The sequence below is a fragment of the Anser anser genome (assembly GCF_964211835.1).
Source record: "Anser anser genome assembly, chromosome: 1".
Classification (NCBI taxonomy): domain Eukaryota; kingdom Metazoa; phylum Chordata; class Aves; order Anseriformes; family Anatidae; genus Anser; species Anser anser.
Genome location: NC_139720.1, coordinates 42,222,173 through 42,248,723, shown reverse-complemented (window position 1 = coordinate 42,248,723; position 26,551 = coordinate 42,222,173). Strand labels below are relative to the sequence as shown.

The 26,551-nt window shown below is 38.9% G+C and overlaps 1 long non-coding RNA gene across 1 annotated transcript; it reads left to right on the top strand.

Annotated features, from left to right (window-relative positions):
* The first annotated feature begins 12,322 nt into the window (after positions 1-12,322).
* Positions 12,323-22,851, top strand: LOC310896895. Its single transcript, XR_014581907.1, has 3 exons — positions 12,323-13,998; positions 16,786-16,956; positions 20,648-22,851. It is a non-coding gene; the product is annotated as an uncharacterized lncRNA (long non-coding RNA).
* The last annotated feature ends 3,700 nt before the right edge of the window (positions 22,852-26,551 follow it).

Genomic DNA, 26,551 nt, shown 5'->3' with positions numbered 1-26,551 from the left:
AATCCATCTTATTTTTGCCCTTTCTTCTAGCTCAGTCGAAACTCCTCTTTCTAATTTGCAGCCATTCTCTTTGCCATTCAAACTGCATGTCAGATGGAAGACTGCAGGAAGAATGAGGAACCAAAATGTTGGGGAACTGCAACTATCCCCCATGCCTTCAGCACTCCACCACTCCACGGTTTGGTGACAGTGACTACAATAACTGCCTTCTTGCACTTTCCTCTGACTCGTGATTTCTTTTTTATAACCACAATAAGGAACACCCATACAGAGCCATCAGTGAGTCCAGCGATGGCACTGGCAAGCAATTTCTTTATTTCTTATGAAATTTTACATTTTTTGAAAAAAAAAACCAACAACAACAAAACAAACAATCAAACAAAAACCCAATACCTGACACAGGCTTAATCATTCAATATTATGTTTTCAAGGACTATTTAAATTCATTTTGGAGAAAACTTCTCTTGCATAGCCTATTGAACAGTTAGGAGATATTCTGAAAGAATGCAAAAGATTTTGTATTAAGGAATTACTGAGTCCTTACAAATTTTAGGGTACCAAATTCATTATAATATGTTGATGGCAGATTTATACAGAAAAAGAAAGACTGAGTATCACAACAGCTAGATAATTGGCATCTCCCCTATGCCAAACACTTTACTGCCTTCCCTAGCACTCATTATCTTGGATGAAGTCCAAATAAATTCATAAAAATATAATTACTGAAGGAACTCTAAGTAATATATATATATATATATAACTTACTGAGACAACAGCATGACTTGCAACCAGGCTGCAAAAAACGGAAGTGCAATTGCCGGGTTTGAAATCTGTTGTCTTGGTCTTTTGGTTTTCTAACTGTAAGACATATATGAAACTCTTCTGCATAAAGACTATGAACTCTCAGTGACCAAACTATTTTCTTTTAGTGTGGGAAGAACATACTTTTTTGCTTTCTACTGAAGTCAGGAAATACATGTGAAAACTAAAGGTTTAGATCACAGCTTTGTGATACATTGCTGTATTCCTTTGAAATGAGATCAGTACTTTAAAAACAGAACTTTATCTTCAGTCGGTAGCTCAGGGACAAGAGGGCAAAGTTAATATGATTTCTCCTGTGTCCTTCGCTTCACTTTATTTAAAGAGGTAGTTGATATACAACGGAAGTGACAAGCTTTTAAGAAATAGGGAATATTTTATTTTTTTGCTAATTTGCTTTAACTTCTAAGCAATTTCATACAGAGATGTGAAATTGCATGATAAAGCACTTAAATACAGCATATAGAACACACTTTTCTCTACTTTACTACTTATTTGAAAACAAATTCAGTTTTCCTTTCTGTTTTCAAAAAAATAATAATGAAATGCATTCATTCCCTGGACTGACTGATACACTAAAGGCTGCAAGTTCCAGTTTAATTTACTTGATAATAAACTTTAGCAGGGGCACAGTATATAATACTCAAAGAGGAAATTAGCATGTCACTGAACAAGATAGTAATCACTAGATGTGTAGGTATCCTCTTTATTCTTCTCATTCTTTGACTTTCACCTCTATTCTCAGCCCTTTATACTGAGAGAGAAACATGTATGCTTATCCATGAACATACCTTCGTAGTTCTCATTTCCCATATAAATCAACAGCCTGTAGCAAGTGACAGAGCTGGCAATATTTTTCATGATCCATACCATCAATTAACCCTATTCCAGTGTCATCCATGCTAGAAAGGATTTCTTCCTGTATTTCCCTTAATGGGACCCAGAGTCACAAACTCAGGGCACACAAAACTACACAATATTTCCCCACAATTTTTATTCAGCCCTTCAATGACACTCTCCAAAAATCTCTATTAGTATTTCATATTTTTTATCCCTTGCAGGGATATTCTCAAAGAGGGAGAAGGAAGTTCTTAGGGTTGCTGGTTAGAAACAACCAATCTTTTGGCGGTTCCCAAGGTTGTTCTGTTAACATGGGCAGACTTGAAACGTAGTGTTTTCACAACCCAGCCTGCTACTGCTTGTTGAGTTCTCTGTGTGGATATCCCCCATACTATCAGTGAAGCCAAAGGATCAAGAATGAACAGTTCAGTGCCTGCACTACATGAAGCCTCTGGTGTGCCAAAAGGTCTTCATGGTGTATGAACTACAAAACTGCAGACCCCCAGCAGCTGAGGTGCTTCCAGATACAACTGCCTCTTAACAAAATTATCTTCAAATATTTTCCTAAAACATCTTTTAAAAGGCTTTTGTAGGTTCAGAACTTTATGGCTCTGTGACTGTTTTCAAGTAGAGCATTGATTGCTGTGGCTGAAATCTGAATTGTCATCTTTGAATTAATGCTTAGCAATAGTTAACAAAAACATCCATGGTGTGTGACTTCACTTATGGAATGGTTTTGCTGGCTTGATGATGACCATTCTGAATAGGCAAAACAAATTTTTCTAAACACAGCCTCAGCCGCAGAGGTCATGTGCTGCTTCACAGAGAGGACGGAACTGAATTGTGTTTCTTATTCCCAAGTACCTCTGAAACCTTTTCAGGCTAAACTGGCAATTAATTTGTTGAACTGAAATTCATTAAGAGCTCAAATTGCAAACATTCAGCTGAGCATTCACAGTATATGAATCATATTTTGCTGGTTTATGCAACAAAATAAATTTCCAGTTGAACTCAATAGGACTAAGTCACACTGCCTGAAGGAGTGATTCCTTAATTCAGGGTGCTGAGTTAGATTCCTTTATAACCAATATTCCCTCAAGACAGCAAAACAGTGAGAATTAAGTTGAGTTACAATGCTGATTGAACTGTGAGTTCTGCATTATCTTCTGGAGGAATTACTCTGTATGTGGTGACCTGTTCTGTTAATTCAGATGTCTAAGCTAGAGGCCTAAAGCTAATATGACTGCACACAAATGACACAATCAGCTGGGATAAATACCTGTGCACATATGGGCATGGCCTGGCATGAGATTCGCATTAGCTTCTACAGGTTTTCAAGGACCAGCAAGTGCTCACTGGATGCTTCCAGGACCATGATGCTTTCCCAGGTTCAGACCCTTCTGCCAGGAAAACCATTTCCAGGATACCTTGTCCTTCACAGAGAAAACACAATTTTCCCTGGAGCTCCCATCTGCTTTCCCTGGATGGTATGCATAACAGCACTGGGTACCAACTCTAAGAAGTCAGGAGGAGAGATCTGGGGATTTATAGGCCAGACAGCCTTACCTCAGTGCCTGTAAAGATCACAATCTCTGTCTTTTGGGGGTACATTTCTAAATATATGAAGGGTAGAATGTTTAAACTATTTATCAGTGTGGATTTTGGTGGAGTAAATGATGTTCAACCAATGTGATTGCCTCCTACAACAAAATGTCTGTGTCTATGAGCAAGGGGAGACTTGTGGATGTGATATACTTCAGCTTTAGGAAATCTTTTAACTTTGTCTCTCACAGCATTCACTGTTACCGTCTGAGGAAGTGTGGACTGTAAGAAATGATGATAAGATAGACTGAAAATTGCTTGTATCTCTGGGCTCAAAGAGCGGCAATCAGTAGCTCAGCATGTGCTTGCTACAAGTAGGGTACCAGAAGGGCCAAACTTTTGCTCATATTGTTCAACATCTTAATCAATGACCTGGTTGATAATCCAAGATCTACCATCTGCAAATTTATGAATGATGCTAGAGGGAGACTTGCACAATGAATGACAGAACTAGAATCCACAGGGGCCTTGATAATCTTGAGAATTGGGCCAACAGAAACCTTATGACATTCTACAAGGAGAAAAACAAACTTCTGCACCTGGGACAGTGTAAACCCACACATAACCAAAGGATAGGCAGCAGCCCTGCTGAAAATAAGATGTACGATGGATGACATACTGAATATTCTTTCTCACTGTGAATAAACTAGGCTACAGATCAGGCTATGCTAAAAGAAGTTGGCCTAAAGATTTGGGGAAGTTGTTATCCCCCTCTGCTCAGTGTTTGTGAAGCTGCATGTAGCAAAGCAAATCTAATTTGGGACTACCTACTGGAGAGACTTTCATGGGGAACTGTGAAGATGTTCATAGGCCTGGGGCCACAAGGAAAGGTTGAGAGGTCTTTCATCTGCTGAAACGGTTAAAGGTTGGTCTAATAGCAGGCAACAGCTACATGAATGGCAGTTAAAAAAAAAAAAAAAAAAGATCATGAAATCAAGTCTTTCTGGTTGTTGCAATTAAAATTGTTGTCAGTAGCCATAAATCGTAATTAGGGAATTTAAGAGTGGGTACTAGGAAAAACTTTTTGCTAAGGGGAAAAACTTTGCAGTTTAGTACTGCATCAAGATGTGCAGGGAAACTGAAATCTCCATCTTTGGGAGGTTTTAAGATGTAAGAAAACAAAACCACAGCTGACCTGAGTGTTAGCAACTGTTCTCTCCTACTTTTCAGGAGAGAAGTTGGACTTAATGGCCTCCAAAGGTCTCTTTGAAAACCTGTGATGAACACTTTGGTGTTCGAAATCCAGTATATCTCACTCTGACTAGAAATTTCCGAGTATACACTATGAATTCTGTCTGCTCCACAGGATTTGAAAATTAATAGCTTGGAAAATACCTTTTCCATGGTTGTCTAGGATTCTTTAGCTCTATCTCCTTTGCATGCAGAATGTATTTGTTACCAAGACCTGGCTCCTGTGGTGATAGCAGTGTGAACTGTACCTGTCCACGCATTTGTGTATGTAAATTAAGATTACACAGACAGCCTCATTACTGGAACGTCCTAGATTTCAGAAGTTGGCCTTTCAGCTTAAGTATGGTGTGTCTTCATATAACAAACCTAACATTAAACAACAGGGATATATGAACTACATACCTCTAGAACAGTTAGCTCACAACATACTTACTCATAAGCAGCTGATAAAGGAGATCACTGTTTCTCCAAGTGATGACACTAAAGAATCAAGTCCAACAAATAGTTGTTATAAGTGTGCAAGGGGTGACCCAGATGAGATGAAATAGCAGTTTTGATTTGGAGAGATGGTAGGACACAATATATATTTGTATTTTTTCCTTCATAATCCCTTCCACAATAACTACTTCTGCAAGAAGCAAGCCAGGCACTGATGATGCAGCTGGTTGCTAAAGACACTGATCAAGCTAGTGAGCCAGCCTCTGCAGAACATTTCTAGACAATCACTAATTTTAACACACTGCAGAATCTTCCCAACTAACTCACATTGCTGAAGGCAATTAGTTATTTTAAATAATTATCACCTCAGCCAAATCAGAATCTAATTTCTCTGGAAAACAATAAAATATATCCCTACCCAAGGATTTCCTACTTTCAAGTTCTACAATTTGGGGGGGGGGGGGGGGGGGAATACAAAAAAGGAAAAAGGAAGAAAATACTATAACACCTAACATAACACCTAAACATAACATTACTAAAAAGTCCTTTCCTAATTCAGGTTGCAATATTTTTAAGATAATACATTACTTTTTTTTTTTTTTTTTAAATTAGAAACAGGTGTTTCCTTGTTATGCAAATGCCAGAAAAATTGCAGGAATTGGAACAAAAGTAACAGAAATACAGTCAAAGAGAAAATATGCTTTAATTACTTTACCACCTTAACGACTGTATTTTTGAGCTGCCAGGAAGCCTTCTTATGGATTTGCTTGCTTTTCTTTTATTTGGTGAGCCCTGGCCCATCCTGCTTTGTTATTCTCACTCCTAAAACCTACACCTGAGATAACTAGAAAATTAACTGCCTACATGCCTGTAGATCTTCACCTAGTGCCTTTACAACTTACCTCATACAATTTCTCTCAGCATTGCAGAGACCATTGTAAAAGTGCCCATTAAGGTTGCATAGTGAAGCACAAGAAAGTTAGAGCAAAGTAGCACTGATATTTTAACTAGAGAGTCTGTCATGCTGTGTGTGTGCACGGTAAAGGCAAGAGAGAGAGATGAGTGGTTGGAAAGGTGGCAGACATCAGCACAGTCTGCCTGTCTCTTTCCCTCTCTTCTCCCACCAGTGTACTGGCTCCCAGCCCTGTCCCCCCAACTCCATCTCTAGGCTGCTGCTCCCATCTCCCATTCTCCTCCCAAGAACACCTTCTTTGCTTTTCTGCCTGCTGACACCTCCAGACGTTACATGTTTGACGTTACATGTTACATGATTACACGTTACATGTTACATGATTGCTATCAAGTGGGAGTTTTGGAATATGGCTCATCTAAAGCCACTTTCTGAGCACCACTGACTGGGACTCAGCTTGTGGGCTATGGGTGCACGGCTGTGGATGATGGTAGCCGCACTCATTACCACACAACACACAAGCACAGGAGCAGGCCCTTGTCCATCTCTTTCTCCACTTCTTCTGCCACATGCTCTTCATGCACTCCCTCAGATCTCATTTTGCCCCATTTCTCACGTCCCCCTGCCCCACATTACCTGAGGAACAGAGGATTGTATGCAAAGTGGTTCTGTGACATTCATCTGTAAGAGAAGTGATCCTGTGCCTGTGATTCTCAGTTCAAAGGAAGTTAAGGGAAAGCTGTAACCAGCATTGTGAGGTACTGCTGACAGTGAAGCAAGAAGACAGTATGTAGTAGTGTGTCACCAACTTGCATAAAGAATGATTAATGTTATCAGGTTTCTACCTCAGGTGTCCCTGTCCAGAATCCTTTTTTCACTTCTTGGACTCCCCCTCCTCATGTTTCATCACTTGGCATTCCCTGCACTCACTTGAATCTCTGTGGTCCTATTAATCTACCTTGCTGATCCAGCAGGCCTCAGACCACCCTTAAAAACTTTTTGAGTTGGGTAAAAATATAAGATTTTTCTTGTACCCCCCATAGTTAGAAATCCCAACCCAAATCCTCAAAGACACTCAAAGACAACAAGAGGCATATCTGGGATAATGGTCTCAAGAGGGTTAATATCACAGTGTTACTGTTCACAGACATTTATACATATTGCAATCCACATTGTTCGAGAACTAATATGAACTTTAGCATTCGCATTCCTAAAAGCATTTTGCTTAAATGGATACTTCATTTTCCCAAGTATCAGGCAAGCTGAGGCTTTATTGTTAAGTCCCACTCTCTTCAATGAATCCTAAGGTAGGAATTATGAATCTTCACTTTCTTTTCTCCTGAACAAAGCTGTTGCAATATTATTTATAGAGTGAGACACTGAATAGAACTACGGCTAATAGCCAATATGTTCCCAACACCCTACACAATTGTGTCAGACTCCTCAGGGATAAAATTTCCACTTCTTGATGTTATTTGGAAGAGCTGGGTTTTCTGTGCCATAGAAATTGCTAGTCTCAATTTACTTTGAGTGAACCTAACCATGAACTTTCTTTAGACAGCCCTATTTTTCTGAAAATCACTCCAGCATTCTCCCCTTGTTCATCCTCTAAAATGTGGTAATACTGGTCAGAATGGTTGAAATCTTAATTTGATGCTCTCAGTGGAAAACATCTGAAGTGACATAATGAATGTATTGTCTTTTCCAAGCATGTATTTTATTTGCTTGTTTGCAGCACACTGGCCTGTGTAAAGCTCAGCCAGAACCATTAAGTAATGTTCTAGCTCTCCTCTACTATTTCTTGTAACGTCTGAATTCTCTGCTGTTTCCTACCTTAAAGCTGAAAGAGCTTAGGAAAGTCTGGCAGGTTCCTTGACATTCAGCTAGCTTTTTTTGTTTTTAATTCTTCATTACAGTGTAAAATTCCCTACTGGGTAATGAATTTTCTGATCATTCAAAGTCAAGCAAGTCAAGGAGTCTATTATATTACTGGCATCTTTCATTGCTTTAAAATTCAAAAGAAGCAATGTATGACACGATTTAAAAATAATGGGGGAATAAGAAGCCCAGCAGCCAAGCTAATGCACGACACAGTTTTCTGCAGAGTCCAGTTTCAATCTGGATCACTGTAAATTCCTGTGGTTTAAACTGCTGCCACAGCTGAAATTATTATTATTGTTATTATTATTATTATTATTATTTTATTTGTTTATTTTTTTAAAAGACCTTGTCTTGTCCAAAGCTGACAGTATCTGCTTAATAGAAGAAATGACAGGTTCTGGGGGTACCTACTTTTGACCAGCTATTTTGTCATTATTATTGTGAACCTGCAGAATAGGTTAGGTAAATTTTCCAGACATCAAAAGCAAATGAGTTGGGAGAAAAAAGTTGGGGGATACTGTTAGGAGACCTCTCCCCCTTCTAAACATATACTCTCAAGTAATAATTATGCTTTCCAATAAGGTAAGTTACATCAATCAGAGACTAAACTATACTCATAAAGATTGCAATAAAGTAGTGAATACCATGTGAAATGATTCATAGAAATTGCAATCATTTAAATTTTATCTAAATTGTGTAAACACACAGTAGTAGCCAAAAAAAAAAAAAAAAAAAAAAAGCCTTCAACCCTAGAATCAGAAACGTACACAGAAAAATCCCTAAACATTCTGTGATTTTCCACTGCACTGGAGACTGAGGAATCTGTCTATGCAATCTTAATTAATTTTGTTTGATTTTATGAACTCTATTTATTACTCTGACCTCTGGTTTGCTTTAAAACTGCCTTTTTATGGTAGAAAAAAGCAGTATCTTTGAATCTGAAACAGGAACATCAAAGTCTGTCATCAAAGAGACAGGCTCTTCAAGAAGAACAAAAAGAGACGAATCACCAATCACATCAGAAGGCTGAGCTGAGCAAGTGAAGGACTGGAAAGACATGTTCTCCCTCAGGATGCTGAAAGGCATCCCAGCAATGGTGATGATACAAGAAGGAGGAGTCTGCTGTCAGATATGGTTGTTTTTTATGCATCTATAAATCTCATCAGTTGCCTGCAAGTAGAGCTACACCATGATTAAGAAGGGCTTTGGCAAAGCAGACCAGTTTCTGGCTTTTATTTTGTCAAACAATTAAATGAGGGACCCCACTTTAGTAAGATTTGACTTGTACATGCAAGGGTTTGCAGTTATCCTGCAGTAGTATCAGGTCCAGCACTATTATAGGGAGCCAGGGAAATGGTCTGTAATCAACCAGAAAGGTGTCACTTGGACATCCACATTTATTGCATTCAAGGGACAGTGGATGAGAGATGTTCCCTGAAGAAGGAGCTGGGATGTCAAGTTCAGGCCATTGGCAGGAACAGTTCAGGAATTTGTGAGAATTTTGTTACCAAGACAGGAGTTACTACTGAACATAAACGTGGCATTTGGGCCAGATGTAGATGATTTTAAAAAATAAATAAATAACAAGAGCCCCTATTCTTGCAAACAACCTAATAGCCTGAGAAGTTACAATTTGTTGCTCCATGGCTTGGGAATGATAGAAGTCAAATGCCTGTTATAATTTTACCTTTTGTTTTAACATGGGAAAATCATTATTTTTTTTTTATCAGTAATCTCAGTTCTGGAAACAGCTTAAACTTTCACAAACAAGTAAATTATCCACTGGAGCAAGAAAAATACTATTCTGAACAGGTTAAGATGTAAAATATTATAGGCAGTTAATATCAGGATCTCAAGGTACAGAGTGTAGCGCCATCCTAGTCATTTAGAGGCACTTTTTACACTGTTAATGATTGCCTGGTATAGTAGGGAGCTGAACACAGACTTTGTAAATTTAGTACAATATTTCAAATGTGTTTTCTGAAAGCACAAGTCCTTGGTTGTTGTAGGCTGTACATTTCACCACATTGTGTTCTCGTCATGTCAAATTCTTCAAGTTAAGTGACATTACACCGAGTCTGCACTAAGCAGTGCTGGTGATTCACTACTCTGCAGTTTTCCTTTTAAGACTGTACTGAGCCAATAAGAGTTTATTAAAGAGCACCCTGATGATACAGGTCTAATCCTTTGATGGGACCTACCATTGGGATGTGACCCCTTTTTGATCATTTAATGCTCATAGCAATTTTTCTGAAAGCCATGGTATGCCTCTTAACCTGGATGTCCTGGACAAATTCCAGCTCAGGAACAGCATGCTGAAAACTCAAATCCCCAGACAGTTTCAGTGTTAGAAACCAAGTTACTGTTTAAAATGTTTGTTATTGATTAAGGCTTTAAGAAGCAGTTGTCCAGACTTAATCATCTCCTGTGATTCCATCCTGTACTCGGTGCTCATTACATATCTGTTCTCCATGTCTTAGGGGTGTTATGAAAAATTATTATTTAAGTCATTGTAAAGGTGCAGCAGACCTTCATGTAAAAAGTGCTATGCAAGTTTAAGCATTACTATGTAGTTTGCAGTGCTATTATTACACTGCCTCCACCCCCTCCACCCCATGGTAGAACCTCCAGCTAGAACCACACCAGCTTAAAAATACAGCTCACAGGAACATAAAAAGGAATCCTTTCCATGGAATAGGAAAAGAGGATGCTAAAATATCTTTATTTGTGAACTCGGCATATAAATTCATGATACCTCGACTAGTTAGAATGCATCATTAAAAGAAGCTTGTTACGTTTCCTAGTTTGTATGCAATAAACAGTAACTACAAATCCTATTTAGAAGATTGAGTTGCAAAATGCCTTTTGAAAAAAATAAATAAATAAAAATAAAAATAAAGAGAACAGAGCTTGCTAGAATCTTTAAAGGAGACCAGTCTGCCCAAATGAGAATGAGTCATCTATAATCACACATCACATTCTCTCAGCAGTCCTTTGTCAGGTGTATATGTTTAATTTCCTGCTGGGTTTTTAATTCTTCCAGATAACGTGGGGGGAGAAAGGAAAAATGCTTGAGTCATGAGAGGTTTTTTGTTGCTTTCTCCTCCCTCCTCACTTCTCTAAAACTGTCATTTGGATGGTTTGAATTCTGCTCTGCTGCAGTGCCAAACAGAAAGAGGCAGCTCACATTTGCAGCAATAGATGCAAACTGCTTTCAGTATTTTAATGTTTCCTTTGCTGTAATTCTAAAATATTTTTTTATTTGTTTATTTGTTTTAACTGCTGTCCTAAAAATCAATCAAACAATTCTCTTGCAGCAGGGCTCCACTGCAAGCCATACATCTACCAAAGCCTCTGGCCATTTTAAAACTCCAAACCATAGTGCAGAAAAAAACTGCAAATAAGTGTGTGACTACAGAAGGCTGGAGAGTTTTCTAGCCGCTAGAAAGGCACAGAGGAAATGTAAATTTGGAGGGGGACTGGTGAGAGACTGTTCACAACAAGCAAGTATGGGAAAAAGAAAGGAAAGGTGAGTTGTTTCCCTTCCTCATGCAGTAATACTGAGGTTGTCAAGAAGTGTTACACATCTCTTGGACCTTTGTATCTCCTACTTATTAATAAAAATTTCTCTATAAAAAGGAAGTAATTTAGTTATTTGTGCTGCTAGTGAATCTTCCTTTGATCCCACAAACATTTAGAATTTGCTTAACTGTCAGAAATGATTCACAGTATGAATAGTTATCTTTCGTCTGGTTGCACCTGCACCACAACTGGAGTTTTCCATATTCCTTGTCTGTCAGAGAGTCTGACTGTATCTGCTGGGGCAGTCCTGAGGAAAGAGTATCTACTTTATAACAACCTTTTCAATAACTTCAGTTGTGATTCTACAAATGGAGGTATTTTGGAATTGCTCTGTCATTTTTGCCCTTAATTACAATTTTATAGATCCAAAAGGGATGTCTGGAATCTGGATCTCTCCCACGGTGCACAAATGGGGAACCATACTGCAGCCTGCATGGATTTAAAACCACTCTTCTAAATACTCCTAAGGCATCCAGATCCCCTCACTGTGCCTAAACAGAACATTAGGGTGTATAATCCTCCTGTAAGTGCTAAGTAGGCTGCTATTTTTCCAAGGGAAAAGAGCTATTCTTTTCTCTCTCCCACATTGCCCTCCAAGAAACGTGGTTTTCATAAGAGCAAAATGGAGACTCTATTTCAAGTCTCTATAAAAGCACACACAGAGAATGAAAAAAAAAAAATCAATATGAGCCCCTTTGGCAGCTGAAATTAGATGCTTCATAATGCTGTGCCAATCTCACTGAGCATCATGTACTTTACCTTCTGTGCCTTTTCACTTCTTTTTGTCCCTTTACCTGTGGGAATAAAATGCAGTTCTGGGTTTTTCTTTTTATGTGTGTGTGTTTTGGTTTTGGTCAACTTTTCATATGCCTTAGAGTTTTTTATTTTTATTTTTTTCTATTCAGTAAAAAAAGACCACATCCCAGATCACTGGTTGTTATCCGTTTTTAATGAAATGTTCCCTTGTCAGGTGTTCCTAGTTCAATTAGGTTGTCAGGGAGCATGTTTTGGTTGTATCCCAAACATACTAAATCAGTGGCTTTCATGAAAGCTCACTGCTAAGGAAGATGCATGGAGAAGGTAAAGAGCGTGCCTGACAAGGTGCTCTGAGATTAGCTGAGAGAACGTGATTTTCAAATTTCCTGAATTTATTAGCATCATACTGGTGAAATCCCTCCAAAAGGACTACTGAAGGTGGAGTGGCTGTGTAAAAGTACTTTTGGGTGGTCAGCTAGAAAGAGCAATGTCAGGCATGATTTTTGAGTACGCTGCTTAAAATACCATATATAGCAATTCTTCAGAGCCGCATGTAAACTGCAACTTTCTAGTAATAACCAGCAAGAGACAATACTGTTGAACAACCCGGGAAGAAAAGATGCATGTCTCTGCTATCTGTTTATGCCATTTATTGACCTTTGCAACCCTGGTTAAATTAAGAGGCCACATACTCTGTCTTGTTCAACATGCTGCTCGACTGAGGCAGCACTGAGCAGCAGAAAAAAATACTCCGAGGACACCTCAAGGTTTTATGTCAGAGAAACAGAGGATGGTGCAGAGGCTGGGGAGAAGGGCAGGGGAACCCAGCTCAGCCTTCCTGGAACGGGGCCGCTTCTGCAGAACAGAGCAGGTGGGGAGTGGTTAATGCTGGCCACCCTGCCCACTCCAGGAGTGAGATGCAGAAAAAGCCTTTCTTGATCAGAGTGGAATTTTATGTACTCTTTTATGTACCGAAACCCGTGATCCTTGCCTTAACTTAACTTTCTGTTCTTTTTTTTTTTTAATTATTATTATTTTTATTTTTTATTTTGCTAAAGAGACAAAACAGCCATTGACAGAGATTCAGAAAAGAAGAATGTGATGCTTCTGGTTACTGTAGCTACCAAAATAAAACCTAAGCAGAAATTGATTCTAGCATTTTAACTTTTTTTTTTTTTTTTGTTAATATCAGCAATTGAAGTGTTTAATGACATCTAAGTTTATTAACTGATGTTACTAACATCAACATAAGGTAGAAATCAATACCTGTATTTTAGTCAAACATTGGATGACAGCATTCTGAACTGTGGGCAAAGCAACAGGTGTACTCCCTGTATAGCCTGTACCTATGCCAGGGGTTACAAAATGTTGAATTCTGCATCTGTGACCTTTATGTAATGAAGAAGGTCATTTTAATGCTAGGACATCTGCACCAAGCCATATGGTGAGCTAGAAATGGTGTGATCACCACTCAAAATATGCTGCAGAGATATTATTCTGGTGCCACATGCCCTCTGGTATCTTCAGGCAGAATCTTATTTATCACACAGTAAAAGCATAATCATTTGAAGAAAAATGACCTGGAGTACTTACAAAAAAAAAGTTAAATACTTAAACAGAAATATTGCCTGCTGGATCTGAAGATCATCTCATGGACATTGCTCTCTTACATGCCCTCACCTTTGGCTTGGGATACACATTGCACTTGCTGTAATCCATCACACAATCAGTGAAGCTAGGAACTCTTACAAGTAATGAATTAATGAGGCTAATTAGAGAACTATGGGTTATTTCTGCTACTGCTTGCATGGCATCACAACATAAGCCCACAGTATAGTCCAGGTGCTAGTTAACTGGCTGGGAAGACTCCAGACAGTATGCAACCCAGAAGATGAAAGTTCCTTCAAATGGCTGGTGTCCAGAGCACTGAACATTGCATTAACATGGAAGGAACTGGCCTAAGGATTTTATTTTTCCAGGTACGTGTCACTGTTTCCATACAGCAGGAATTGTTCAGCCCAGTGATGCGTTATAAGAACCTCCTGCACAGATGGAGTTGGCTTTTGGATGAAATGAGTGCTGGAACAGGGATTCAAATCCCAATTAAATAGTGCTTGTGTAAGAACACGGTCCAAAATAACTGGGAGAGCCAGTTTGCCTGTTCTCAAAAGCTGCCCTACTATTGTTAAGCGTATTAAGAGGATTAGAATCAGGATGTGCTGAACACATGTGAAACACCTGTGATAAATGCTCCTAAAATAACTCAGCAGTGCAGAGCCCTTACTAGGGCACAAATTACTTGATTAAAGCTGGAAAAGCCAAGGTTGTTTTTGTTTTTCTTTATCAAAGCCCTGATTTTTTTTCCAGCAAACAATGCTTTAATGTTGAGTTTTAGTGGGATTCTTAGTATTCAGATGCAGAATATAACATTTTAGTGATTGTCCTGCTTTTTTCTAACTGTTATTCCACTGTTACATTTGAAAAGCTTGATGAATTGATAAAATGAAAGAAAATGAAGTATTTCGCAGAAACAAAGAAAGCCCATTTCTGTGAGGATTCTTTGATTTCAGAAAAAGTTGTCATTCCTTAGTATAAAAAAAAAACAAAAACAAAAACAAAAAAACAAGACAAAACATCCCCCCCCCCCCCCCAACGAAACAAAACTGATCTTTTTATTAATCTCCATAGCTTCTTCAGGGCAAGAGATTGATAGCTTTGTGTCAGTAAGGTAATTTGTACTTGCCTCTGAAATGGGCAAGAAAAACTCCAATACTTTCTTTTTTTTTTTTTTAAAGAATCAGAGGTAATGAAGAATATTACAAACAAGGGCACGTAGTTATGGTGGGTGGCTTTTCATTTCCCCAAAAGCTCAGTTCCTGGGAGATAAGTAATAATTAAGAGAAACTTGGACTTGGTGCACACAAATAAGGCTTTCAGCATCCTGCTGAAAGATCAAATTGAGTATTTTTAGATGAATAGTTTAGAAACACGAATAATCAACTAGCAAAACTTCTAATCTACTAATTGGATTTCCAGTGAGTTCTCTAAAGCTTTACCTCTTAACTAAGGACAGGGTGTCATCCTGTGAGCTTGAATGTCTGAGGGCAATAAAAGTTATCCACAGTCTTTCTACTTGTGATGCCTGCCTTTACACTGGAGGCATGTGGAAGATAGCCTGAGCACTACTGAGACAGGCAGGGCTGAGTTCAAAATCTTGGTTTTAACAGTTCTGCCTGAGCCTACAAAAACAAACTCCCCGTGGCTATTTTTTCCAACGGAGAAATCCATCTAGAATACTCTGCAGTCGCAGCATGAGCCCAGCAGCTGCAGAAGGAAATCGGGGAGCTTGCTACTTCCACCAGCTCCTTCCCTTGCAGAGTGCTTTTTCTCCGTAAGCACTAATAAACTCCCGGCAGCGTATGTAGACTTTTGGACAATAAGAGCGTACTGCGGGGAATCTGTGCTCCGATATTTCCCCTGAATTCTGAGCAAAGTCTCCCAGCACACTGGTTTAACTACAGGATTGTATTTTCAGCATCTGTGCAGTTGGTCTCCAGTGAAATGCTGTGTTTGAGACACCCACTAATTTATTTCTGCTCCTGCCAAATGACTTACCCTGCATATTAATATTAACAATCATGTTTTTACAAATGGGTCCATTAATTCAAATTTCATTTCCTTTTCAATGGGTAATATATGTAAAGAACAATAACCAATGCAGCATAATTTTACCCATGGCTGTTATAAGTGGGTACACAATATCATATTTATTTCCTTCTAAAAGCGTTGCTTCTAAATGAGCAAAGGATATTACAACAATGTTAGCTTTCCTCCTTCCCTCAATGTATCGTGAAGATGTGGGAGGGTTGTTGAAGGAAAAGCCATTTAAACTCAAACTGGACCTGGATGTTATCTGGGGTCTTGAACCAGTCAGATGTTGCCAAGAGGAATATTTCTTTTCACTTTGTTCGAGTTTTCTGTAGATCCATAATAGCAAATTAGCATTAGCAAAACGTAACCAAGTCATGAGAGAAAAAAGGAAGAAATGTATTACAAAGCATGACTGGAAAATGTTGTGAATTTCAACAACAGAAAAACCCTAATTCTCAATCCAAATCTCCCGTGCCAAGAAAAAATGAACAAACATTCTTTTACAAATTAAATTAGGATTATTTTTCAGATTAGGAGCACAGAAGTGGGTCAACTGATAGTTGCAATCATACTTCAGTGTTAGATTGTACAGCAGGGAAGGCAATCAAGAAAGTTAAAACTGCCTTTGGGAAACTCAAGCCGTAACACTTAAGGAGACAGAATGGGATTGTACTAGCTCTTGAGTTTCTAATAGGCAAGACCCTGAATAATGATGAAAAACAGTTAGATTCTTCAGTAAATGCAAAATTCTAAGAGGATTGGTTGATCTTGTTTCCCTGTGAAACACAGGCAGTTTCTGAAGAATTCCTGGTGGTATGGCTAGAGTTTCAAAGCAAGGAAAACATTGATGCCCCCATAGAAAATCCCCTTCCCCAAAAGGACTTCAGTCCAACACCAATACTGTCAGTTTGCACAGTTAATACCTGTAAAACCAAACTCACAACTTACAACTTATTGCAGCTGCTCCCATCAATTTGAAATATTAATTGTTTCTCAATTGGATTTGCTAAACACTGTCTATATTTTAAAACTTTCCCAAGATGGGCCAAAAAATGGGTTTCTAAAAAGAAGTTTTACCAGTTTCTATGGGACACATTTTTACTACTCCTACCCAGGCTATCCTAAGATCTTACCAAAATGGGATAAAGCTTCACAGACTGTGGGACAAAGGAATTTCCCAGAGGAGTAAGCATATTTAAACAACTGAGCTTGCCTCAGTGAGTGAAAATAACTGGTACCACAAAGAGATCTCTCTGGCATCTACTCCAGAAAGAAGCATCTCAAAGGTAAGAGGAGTGAGTTATTGATCACTTTCCAGTGCAGTCTATTTATTTTACTTTTCCATATTATTTAGTGGTTTATTAAATCGCTTATGAGGAAAAGATGCCAAGCAGCTCGTAGTTCAATAGTGACTTTGTTAGTCAGTACCAAAATGTGATCATCTTTGAAGTTATCTTTTTTTCTTTTTTTTTTTCCTCTTTGGACTTGACCAGTTATGCCTATTTACTTTCATCTACAACTTAAATGGAGATAAATACTTGCTCTTGTTGTATGGTATGAAGTCCCGGGGATATGAGTTCTGCCTGAAGGCACATCCAGTGTCCCATATGAAATTTCATGGCAAACTTGTGTGTGTGATGGCATTAGGTGCCATCTCCCTCACTGGCACAGACAGACACAATAAAAATTTTGTTCAGAGAAACTTATGAGACTTTATGTCATAAACATCTCTACAAAATAACTTGGAGTACCTTTTGTGAACCTCTCAGGCTTAAGGGCTTTACTGTTAAACAGTAAAAGCTGTAGCTACAATGTGTTACAGAACAGAGCAGAAGACATCAGGGTCCCTGCAATAGGAAGGAATTTGTTAACTGAAATTCCTGCATTATTGTTACTAATGTCAAGAAATGACAAGAAAAAAAGAAATAGGCCAGTCTCAAATATGTGCCCTGTAGAAATATTCTTTCCTTCCCATAAATGAGTCTGTTTAAACCTTTGTGAGCTACTAATCAAGCCCCTGAGAAATTTTAGAAGCAGAAGGAGTACTGCTGTAGCACTCCCAACAACCTGTCTCCAGTCTCCAATACTTTAAATGAAAAGAAAAACAAATCATCCCTCTTCTTTTCTGCTTCCCATCCTCTGTTTTGCACCAACCAAATTATGCATCCAGGGAAAAACTCCCCATGCAGCTTTTCTTTCTCATTCTCCCTCCTTCACCTTCCCTTTCAGTATCTCTTCATAATAATTCTTTCTGGAAACACCCTCTGCATTTTGATGTAAGTTCCAGAACAAAAAAACAGTGAGTGAAAACTGACTTTAGCATAAAGTTGGCAGACTTTCTCCTTTACTGATAACAGGCATTTGGGCATGTTGTCAGCTGTTACTTTGATAACAGTCACACTATCTTACTGACAATTAATGTAGGCTTTCCTGTTAGACTGGTAATTAGGCCTTCAAAATGTCAGAATCTGGTCCAGGTTGAATATTCTGGGTAGTAATTGTGAATAAATAAATCAAAAATTAAAGCTAATAAGAACTGACAGTATCTGGCTGAAATGCAATCTGTGTGCAAGAATGGTTGCACTCCTTGGTAGGGACCGTGGGGCCAGGCTGGTGCCCTCACCATTGCTGAAGAAGGCCTAACTCAAGCTCTACCTCAAGCTCATCCAGTGAAATCAGTGCTGTTGCTCACTGGCTGAATCAGTTATTTTTCACATAAGTAAACAAAATCTGGCACTGTGCAAGACAGAACAAGATCTCTGAAGCACAAAGTGCCACTGCGGTGGTTCATGTTTATTAGTAGTCTTGATGAACACTGCAATTAAAATGACCAGAATGAAACTTGTCCTCCAGCTGTATAGTAGTTGACAGAAAAAGGCAAAACCAGGAGCAGGAAGGCTTTCAGTTCTGTCTAACTGCGGAAGAGGAGCTATAGCAAATTCCTGCTTTCTCACCCCAGGAAAATTTGATAAGGGACACCTACTCTTTGCCCTTTGTCTTAATATTATGCATATTTACAACAGATGCCACTGAATCAAAATACCTGTTTTCCTTATAGGCTTGCTTTTCCTGAGAGGATTTGGAGAGGAAAGTAACTGACGGCTGTTGAGGTGCACAGCCTGACTGCCTCGTGCATCTCTGAGTCACCTCTGCTTTTAAAAATACTGATTTGTCAGGAGACATACATTTAACCAAGTTCTGCCAGCTAAGCTGTAAAACACTGCTGCCCTTTTTGACCCAAGCAGTTAGACAGAGGATTTAGGTTCAAATTAAAATATAAGATTAGACAGACATTTCTCCTATGCAACCTGTGTATTTCTGATTAAGGTTCCCTATCCAAAACAAGAACAGAACTTGGGCATGAAGATCTCTGCAGAAAGTTCAGAGCCCTGTTTAGTTTAGTGCTCTCTCCTAAAATACTTCATCTTTTTGTTTTCTTCTAACAACTTCTTTTGCTTAGCTGTAATTTTTTTGTTTTGTTTTTCACACAGAGACAGAAAAATATACATATTTCCCTTCAAAAGAAGGAGAAATCCTCAACCGTATCCCTTCATCCACATATGTCTTGCAAGTATCCCAGGGATGGATGTATCCCAGATGGTGTAGTACCACCTCTGTCTTGAGTAGAAGATACCAGAGTGTTTTTTTTCTTGTTTTATTTTTATAATGTTCTATTAATAATGAAGGATGCATAATATTAATGTCAGGGTGATTTAATACAACTGTAGCAACATGTTCTTTTTCTGTCTTCTATGTTTTTTATTATTTTTGTAAGGAAATAAAAGGGAGATTTTATTTCTAAGCTGTGTTAAACCTTTTTTTTAATTTTTTTTGTACACATAATGGAAATCATACAAAGCACTTACAAGCTTTCTCTCTAATTTAGATGGAAAAGACTGTTCTGGGTCTTTATATTCCAGATAAAATGTCTCTGTTTTCAGTAAACTTTACATATTTCACTTTTGAATGTAAAATATGTTTTAGCCACAGAAAAATCATCAGTTTGGCAGCAAACCTTTTCTAAAAGATGGAAGGATCTTTATTCTCAAGCAGCAGAAATATTGTTTCTATTTTGTGTTGGTTTTCTTCTGAACTGAACAATCTGGTTACTTAAAAAAATAAACCAAGATTATGTTTCAGTCTGCCATATTCTGCAGGCAAAAAAATATCAGAATTGCAAAGTGCTGTAATCACTGGAAATGGGAAACTGGAGTTGATAAGCTTGGTTTCCCATATAATGATTTCAGGTGAGTTGGTGACAGCTGAAATCAAATTCTGGGGATGAGCAGATGTGTCTTTAAATGGCTGAGTTCCTTCTCCCTCTTCAGTGTATGTAGATTTGGGGGGGTACGGGGAGGTGGAAGATATTTTAGGGGCTTGATGAGTACAGCTTTTAAACCAAACTGTCTTTTTCATCTTTGCTAATATGTTTAGAAGGAGAGGGTTTTTGACTGAGAAAACAGTGTAAAATCCAGACCACATTTGGAAGGACAGCTTCTTCCCCCTGTTTCAAATGCCATCTCTGTTGCTTTTTATTAACAATTTTTTATTTTTTGGACTATGTGTGTGTTAGTGTGATAAGGAAGTCCTGGACTTGTGGTAGGCTAAAGGGCTGAGTGCTCCCACTAGAAAAAAAAAATATTGCTTGTGGGTTTGATTTTATTTATTTTTAGTTTGTTTTGATTTTTCCATAAGCTTCTCTGCAGCTAGCAGAGAACAGAAGAGAAATTCCAGCTGTGGCAGAGCTGAGATTGCATGATTTATGTTTGATAGCTCTTTGTTTTAGGTGAGGTGAATTAGTAATTCCTGAGGTCAGTGGAAGAGGTGGTCATGAGGGTGTGGGGTTAGAAAGCATGACTCTGGATGAGACAGAAATTTGGGGTGAGGAGGGGAAAATTACAGAAAGCTGATAAGCAAAGAGAAACATTTCCCTCCTGAAAATAAGATGTACATTTTTTTATTTTATTTTTTTTCCAGGTAGAATTACAAAGGAAATAAAAGAGGATAAAGGAGGGCTTGAAGATGGGAGCCGTGACCCAAGCACCATTAGCAACACAGTAGCTGCTCTGAACTAAATCTGCATTTCTCTTATCCTATTAACCGGGAAGACCAGGTTATATTTACTGCCTGCTCCAATTAAAGAGCAGCACAGAGAAGCAGCAGCTCCAGTAGAGACTGGGGATGAAGCCTTTGTCTTTGTCACAGACTCCCTGTGCACTTCCTGCCCTCCTCCCCACCTTCATCCACTGCCACCCCCTACCTGGGGAGCCTCATTTCAACACGGGCCCTGCATCCTGGGGCTTGGCATGGAATGGGCAATGTGTGTCGGGGCTCTGCTTGCGTTTAACCTTTCATCACAGGCTCTGTCACCAGAGCAGAAAAGGTGGGAAAAAAAAAAAAAAAAAGACCACAAAATGGGAGGCCAGGGAAAGGGGGTTATCTTTAAGAGCAGTTCTTTGCCACCTGTGATTTTGGATGTTCAAGAAGTAGAACTGGAGAGGGCATGACACACACAAACATCTCCAGTGAAGGAAAGGAACAGGATGCAAACACCACTACGAAGTCCTAGTTCTTTTTCTTCCCCGCCAGCCACAAAACAAGCTGTAATGAGAATTAAGATCCTTGAAAAAGATCACACCCTCCCAACCCCGATGGCCCTTTCTCATTATTTTCAAAATAGAAGAGAACATGCCAGACCATTCGATTGGATTCTCAATTGCTAAAAAGGTTCACTTTCTGCGACAACTGGGCTTATTCTCCCAGGACCTCTTGTGGGGCTGAGTGCTCCTCATTCCCTTTTCAGTGTGCCACTGGAGCTGGCAGCCACTTTCACAAACCACATTTCTCATATTCCATTACATCCATTATTTTGCACCTAGAGTTAATTAATTCCTATTAAAGATTACCCACTTAAAGGTGCAGTGTGTGTGGGTGTAACTGAGCTCAGTTCTTGTTCAGGCCTCTGAGGAGATTGCACAAACGCACAGAGAGATCAAGTGAGTATCTCACCCTGCAAGCCAGTGGGAGATTTATCAGACTAACAAGGTATCTGCAACACATCTCAGCGCCCACCCTGCTGAGGACCTCAAGGGTTGTTCTGGTAAGGCAAATGGAGGCAGGATTAGGCTCAGTGCCAAAGATCTGTGGACTGACACTAGCACACACATTCTTCTTTTGCAGATCCTTTAAGAGCCAAGTTGGCCATCTCACCTATTTCCTCTCTAGTGCACCTAGATGATATCAGAAACTGCACATTTAAAATAAATTTTGGTAAAAATTCCAACTCACGTTTGCAGACATCGTTTATTACAAATGGTCTGTGAGCTGGTGGGTGCCCCTAACAGAAGGCGGCTGCTGTGTCGGACAAGCAAACCCGTCCTGATTACCCTAGCCTTGTTACGTGAGAATTTGTTATCATATTTCCTCTGAAACAAAGGAACATGGCACATAAGCCAGACAGAGACTGGCACACATTTCTCTCCCAGAGCTAGGGAGCCTTATTATCTTGGAAGGCAGCACTGCCATCTGGGGGATGGAAAAGCAATATTTCAGCCACAGTTCAGCTATGGTATTAGGGGGTGTGGTATGGGGGGTGGGACACAAGACACACAGAAAAATAAATAGAAGCCTGTAGTAGCTCACAATGATTTTCTTGCAGTATACATGAATCAACAATACCCTCTTGGATTATTGCTTTCAAATTGGGTAACATTATTTTTCACTTTAATACAAAGGTTCTACCATTCCAGAAGCATAAGTGGGGTCTTGCCTTTTTAATGTTTATATCATTTAGTAACTGGCTAGGTGGTGTGAATGCTCTGTAACAAATTTGCTGTAATTCCTTGAATTACAGTATTATTCCCTTTTTACTCACTAATACCAGTAAACAAGGGCAGAGGTGATTTGCTGAGCCCAGATAATAAACCGTTCTGGAGTCCAGTCTGCAGTCTTTGAAATTCGTAACAAATAATAATGCAGACATTATCATACCCATATCTTTTGATATCCTACTGAGTCTACTGTCATATTCTTTACACACAGCATTTATTCTGAAATGTGTGTCTTATTCCTGGGAAAACTGTGTCCTTTCATCCCTCCTATCTAGGTCTGTCAGGATTTCCTTCTGTTTCACTAACAGAGAAATTGCTGCACACACTTACATAGATAATTATTCCTCTGATTTATCCTAAAGTCCTTGTAGAATATAAAGCCATCAGTCTTAAAATAATAATAATAATAAAAAAAAATCCAAAACCCAGCAGCATGATTTATCAACAAATGTGATATTCTGGCATACAGTCATCTGCTTCTGATGTCCTAAATTGACTGCATGTTCTCTGCATAGGTGTGTTCATACTGACTCAGAGTGTGATGGCACAGGGAGCACAAGCTGACCTGAGACCACACTGAGGCCAGAAGGGTGATTCCAGATCCTGCTTTGCCCTGAGCTTTGTGCTTCCATCCTTTCATCATGTTGGCACAGCCGAGCTAGTGAGCTCACTCTGCTGAAAACTTTGTGTTATCTTCTTTTTTTTATCTCAAAAAAGGTTAGTCTGCAGCCAGGTCTATGGCCTGCTAACACTGGCACAAGGCAAAGCTGAGATTCTGCAGTCAAGACTGCTATTTTGAGAGGTGGTACAAGCTATGTATCTGCTTACACTGAGCATGAAACCATGTCCTTCGTATGCAGTTTGCAAACCTAATAATTGAATCATATTTGAGGTAGCATGTGTAAGTCCAGCAGAAGATAACGCATGAAAATTCAGATAGTGCATGAGTTGTTTTTTATTAAAGAACAAACCCATTATTTTATGTATGTAAAGCATACAGAAAGGACCTTTCTTATAAATCTAAAACAACATAAAACATTTGAATAAGACTCTTCCGACTGAACGGACAGAGATTTTTATGTAGATTCTTATATAAATGGATTATATAAGCACACCCAAATGGATTACCACAAACAATATTATTTGAACTGACTTGCTACTTATTTATTTGCCATTTAAGTGCAAATGACTGTCCTCTGCATGAAACCATTTTCTTTTTATATCATTTACTATTTTAGTGAACCTATCTATCCTACCTCTGCTGAAAGGATTCTCCTGCAGCAGATAGAAAACATTTTTAATTCTGTCTTACAAACCTCCATTTTTTGCACAATTTTTATTGAGCAATGCTTCATACTAAATTCTGAAGACCACCTTGTGCAGACATTCATGAAGTTCATTGGCCATCAGGCAGACTTTACTCACACACGGAATAGACGTTGGTGCAGCTTTTCTGTTCTTGAGCTATTTGGCAGTTGGCTTAAGGATAAAGTAACCAGAGGGTGGCTCCTGAGTCATAAGCAATTTGATTGTGACATACCTCACAGCTGGATCCAGATGTTCCAGCTGTGGAAGCCCCCTAAGCCCTCAGCTGCAAGAAGTGATACAGGAAGGACACTTAAGGTCTTCAGCTGAAACCTAGCCTTCAGGAAACAGCTACCTGCTCTCTTTCCTCACCTCTGCCACAAATATGGAAGAGGTTTTGTTGATTGTAACTGTGTGAAGCTTTTGGGACCTGACATTAAGGTTGGTCACTCTTGGCCCACAGCATCATGAAGTAAATTATTGGATATTTGTCATACCACAGACCTGCTGCTACCGACAGCTGCCAGAATTTTATGTACTTTTATGAGTACCAAATTTTGTTCTAATCTAAGACATTAAAAATGTTGCATTGATACTGAGAAACAAACAGTACCATTCCAGCCTTCTAATTAACTGTTACGAATAAAAATTAAATGTAATTGGTAAGATCTTCAACAGGTTTGTTCACTGTTAACTAAGACAACATTCCCCTTCAGATACCATAGGGCAAGCTTTAACCACTTTATACTTTACAATGTGTCTAGCATCAAGACTGCATAGTATCCTATCATCTCAAGTCAACTTAATGTATTTTGTTGTTGTTGCTGTTGTTTTTTCTTTTGAAAGTCTCAAAGCACTTGTGAACCCAAGAAGATGCAGGTGATGTATTCAGAGTTGCCCAGGGGTTTTGGACACCCAAATCTCATTAATTATAATGGAAAAACAGGCTTTCAACCCCCAGAGGCAAGTCTCAAAACCTCAGCCAGATGGTATTGTTATTAAAGCACAGAACTGGGAGTTAAGAGCTGATGTGAAGAGCTTCACAAAGAAAACAGTGCTGTGCATAAGAACAATTAGTAATACTAGATTTACCAAGAAAATACAGGTGCGTGGGTACATATCTAAATGTCATCTAGTCCACATTTAGAAAAAAATTAAGAACATCAGCACATAAATCTATATTTTTTGGTTTTCTTGTGTCCTGTTACATCCCTCTAAGCCAATTCTTTCTTGCCTGCTGAAGTTATTTTGCTACTGCAGTAGCACATATGGAAGTGGCTGATGTGTGTCTCATTTTTTATATTCATATTTTAAAACAGATTTAACCATCATTATCTACTGAGGGGAATCCAAACAGAAAGAGATAATATATTTTTTTCCTCTAGTACTTTTGAATTATAGCTTCAACCTAGTGAGTATGGCTTATAATAAGAAAGCTCTACATGGGAATCACTTCAGAATGAACTGCAAGCCAATGGATACGAAGGCTTTTAACAGCCAAGAAGAGGAAATACTACTAATAAAACAAAAACAAAAACATGCACACACAAAAACACAACAACCCACCTTTTTTCATTTTAAAGGGGAGGCATCAACAATAAGACGGCCTCGTGTTCTCTAATATGGGGGAATCAGGAAATCAAAAGAAATAGAAACATTTTGTCTAGACATAAAGCTGGGCAAGGAAGAAATCAGAGTTTGCTTTCAAATCTAGATTTTCCTTTAAATTGCACAGGCCTTCCAAAAAATATGGTGGACTGACCAGCCAGAGACAGATGGAGCCATGTTCTAATCAGCACTGGAAGAACTGCTTGCTGTAAACACAGATATTAAATTTGCCTGTGATAGCATTCATTTTCGTTTGACAACATTCTGGCCCTTTAACCAGAATAAAAGCTTGCAGACAGACAGTGACAGCACAGCTCTTGAGACTGCAGTTTTGCAGAGTGGAAGACATTTCCTGCTGGGGACTAAAAGCAAACACTGGGAGTGTAAGGGGTTGTGTTATTCATAGTCCATACAACTGTTGTTCCCTTATAACCACTATAAAAGAATAACCTGAGTTATGACTCAAAAACCTATTAGCTGTCTGCTTCCTTATCATTTTATAGCAGAGGACCTGTTCTCTCTTTTGCTCCATATTATTGTACTTTCAAACAATCAAAGCCAGAGGAAGCTGTCTATTTCAAAGTATGGTTACATTACATTTCAGGAAGATTTTGTTTTAGTTCAGGGTGAAAGCATTCTTAATCTATTAGCTCTGTACATCCTCCACCCTCTCCGGTCCTTTGCTTTTGCATCTGAGTCCCAGCCATGGCAGACAGCACCTTGTAGGACATTGTGGCTTCCAGGAGAAGTGAGAAAGGAAGGAAGATGGACTTCGGTTTTGTCCTGAGAGGGGTGAGGAAATGCGTGGAGACCGGAGAGTGGCAGAGTATTAGCATCTCTAATACTCTGTGTTAGCATCTGATTGGCCACTGACAATGGTCAGGGTCAGTATATGGGCTTTGACAGGCCCTTGTCCTGACCTTATACAGCTGCTCTTTTCCCATTTACTGTTGCACCAAGATCTGCACATTTGTACAAGTTAGTGAGAACAAAGAGGATGAATCTACTTATGTTCACCTTGGAGGGTCTTTAAAGAATTCAGAGAAGCCAGTACTCTGAGCAGTAAGGGACTTGATCTAAATACAAAATGTAGGGTCAGTTCTTGAGAAACCAGGAAAGTCAATTGACTTGTCTTAGA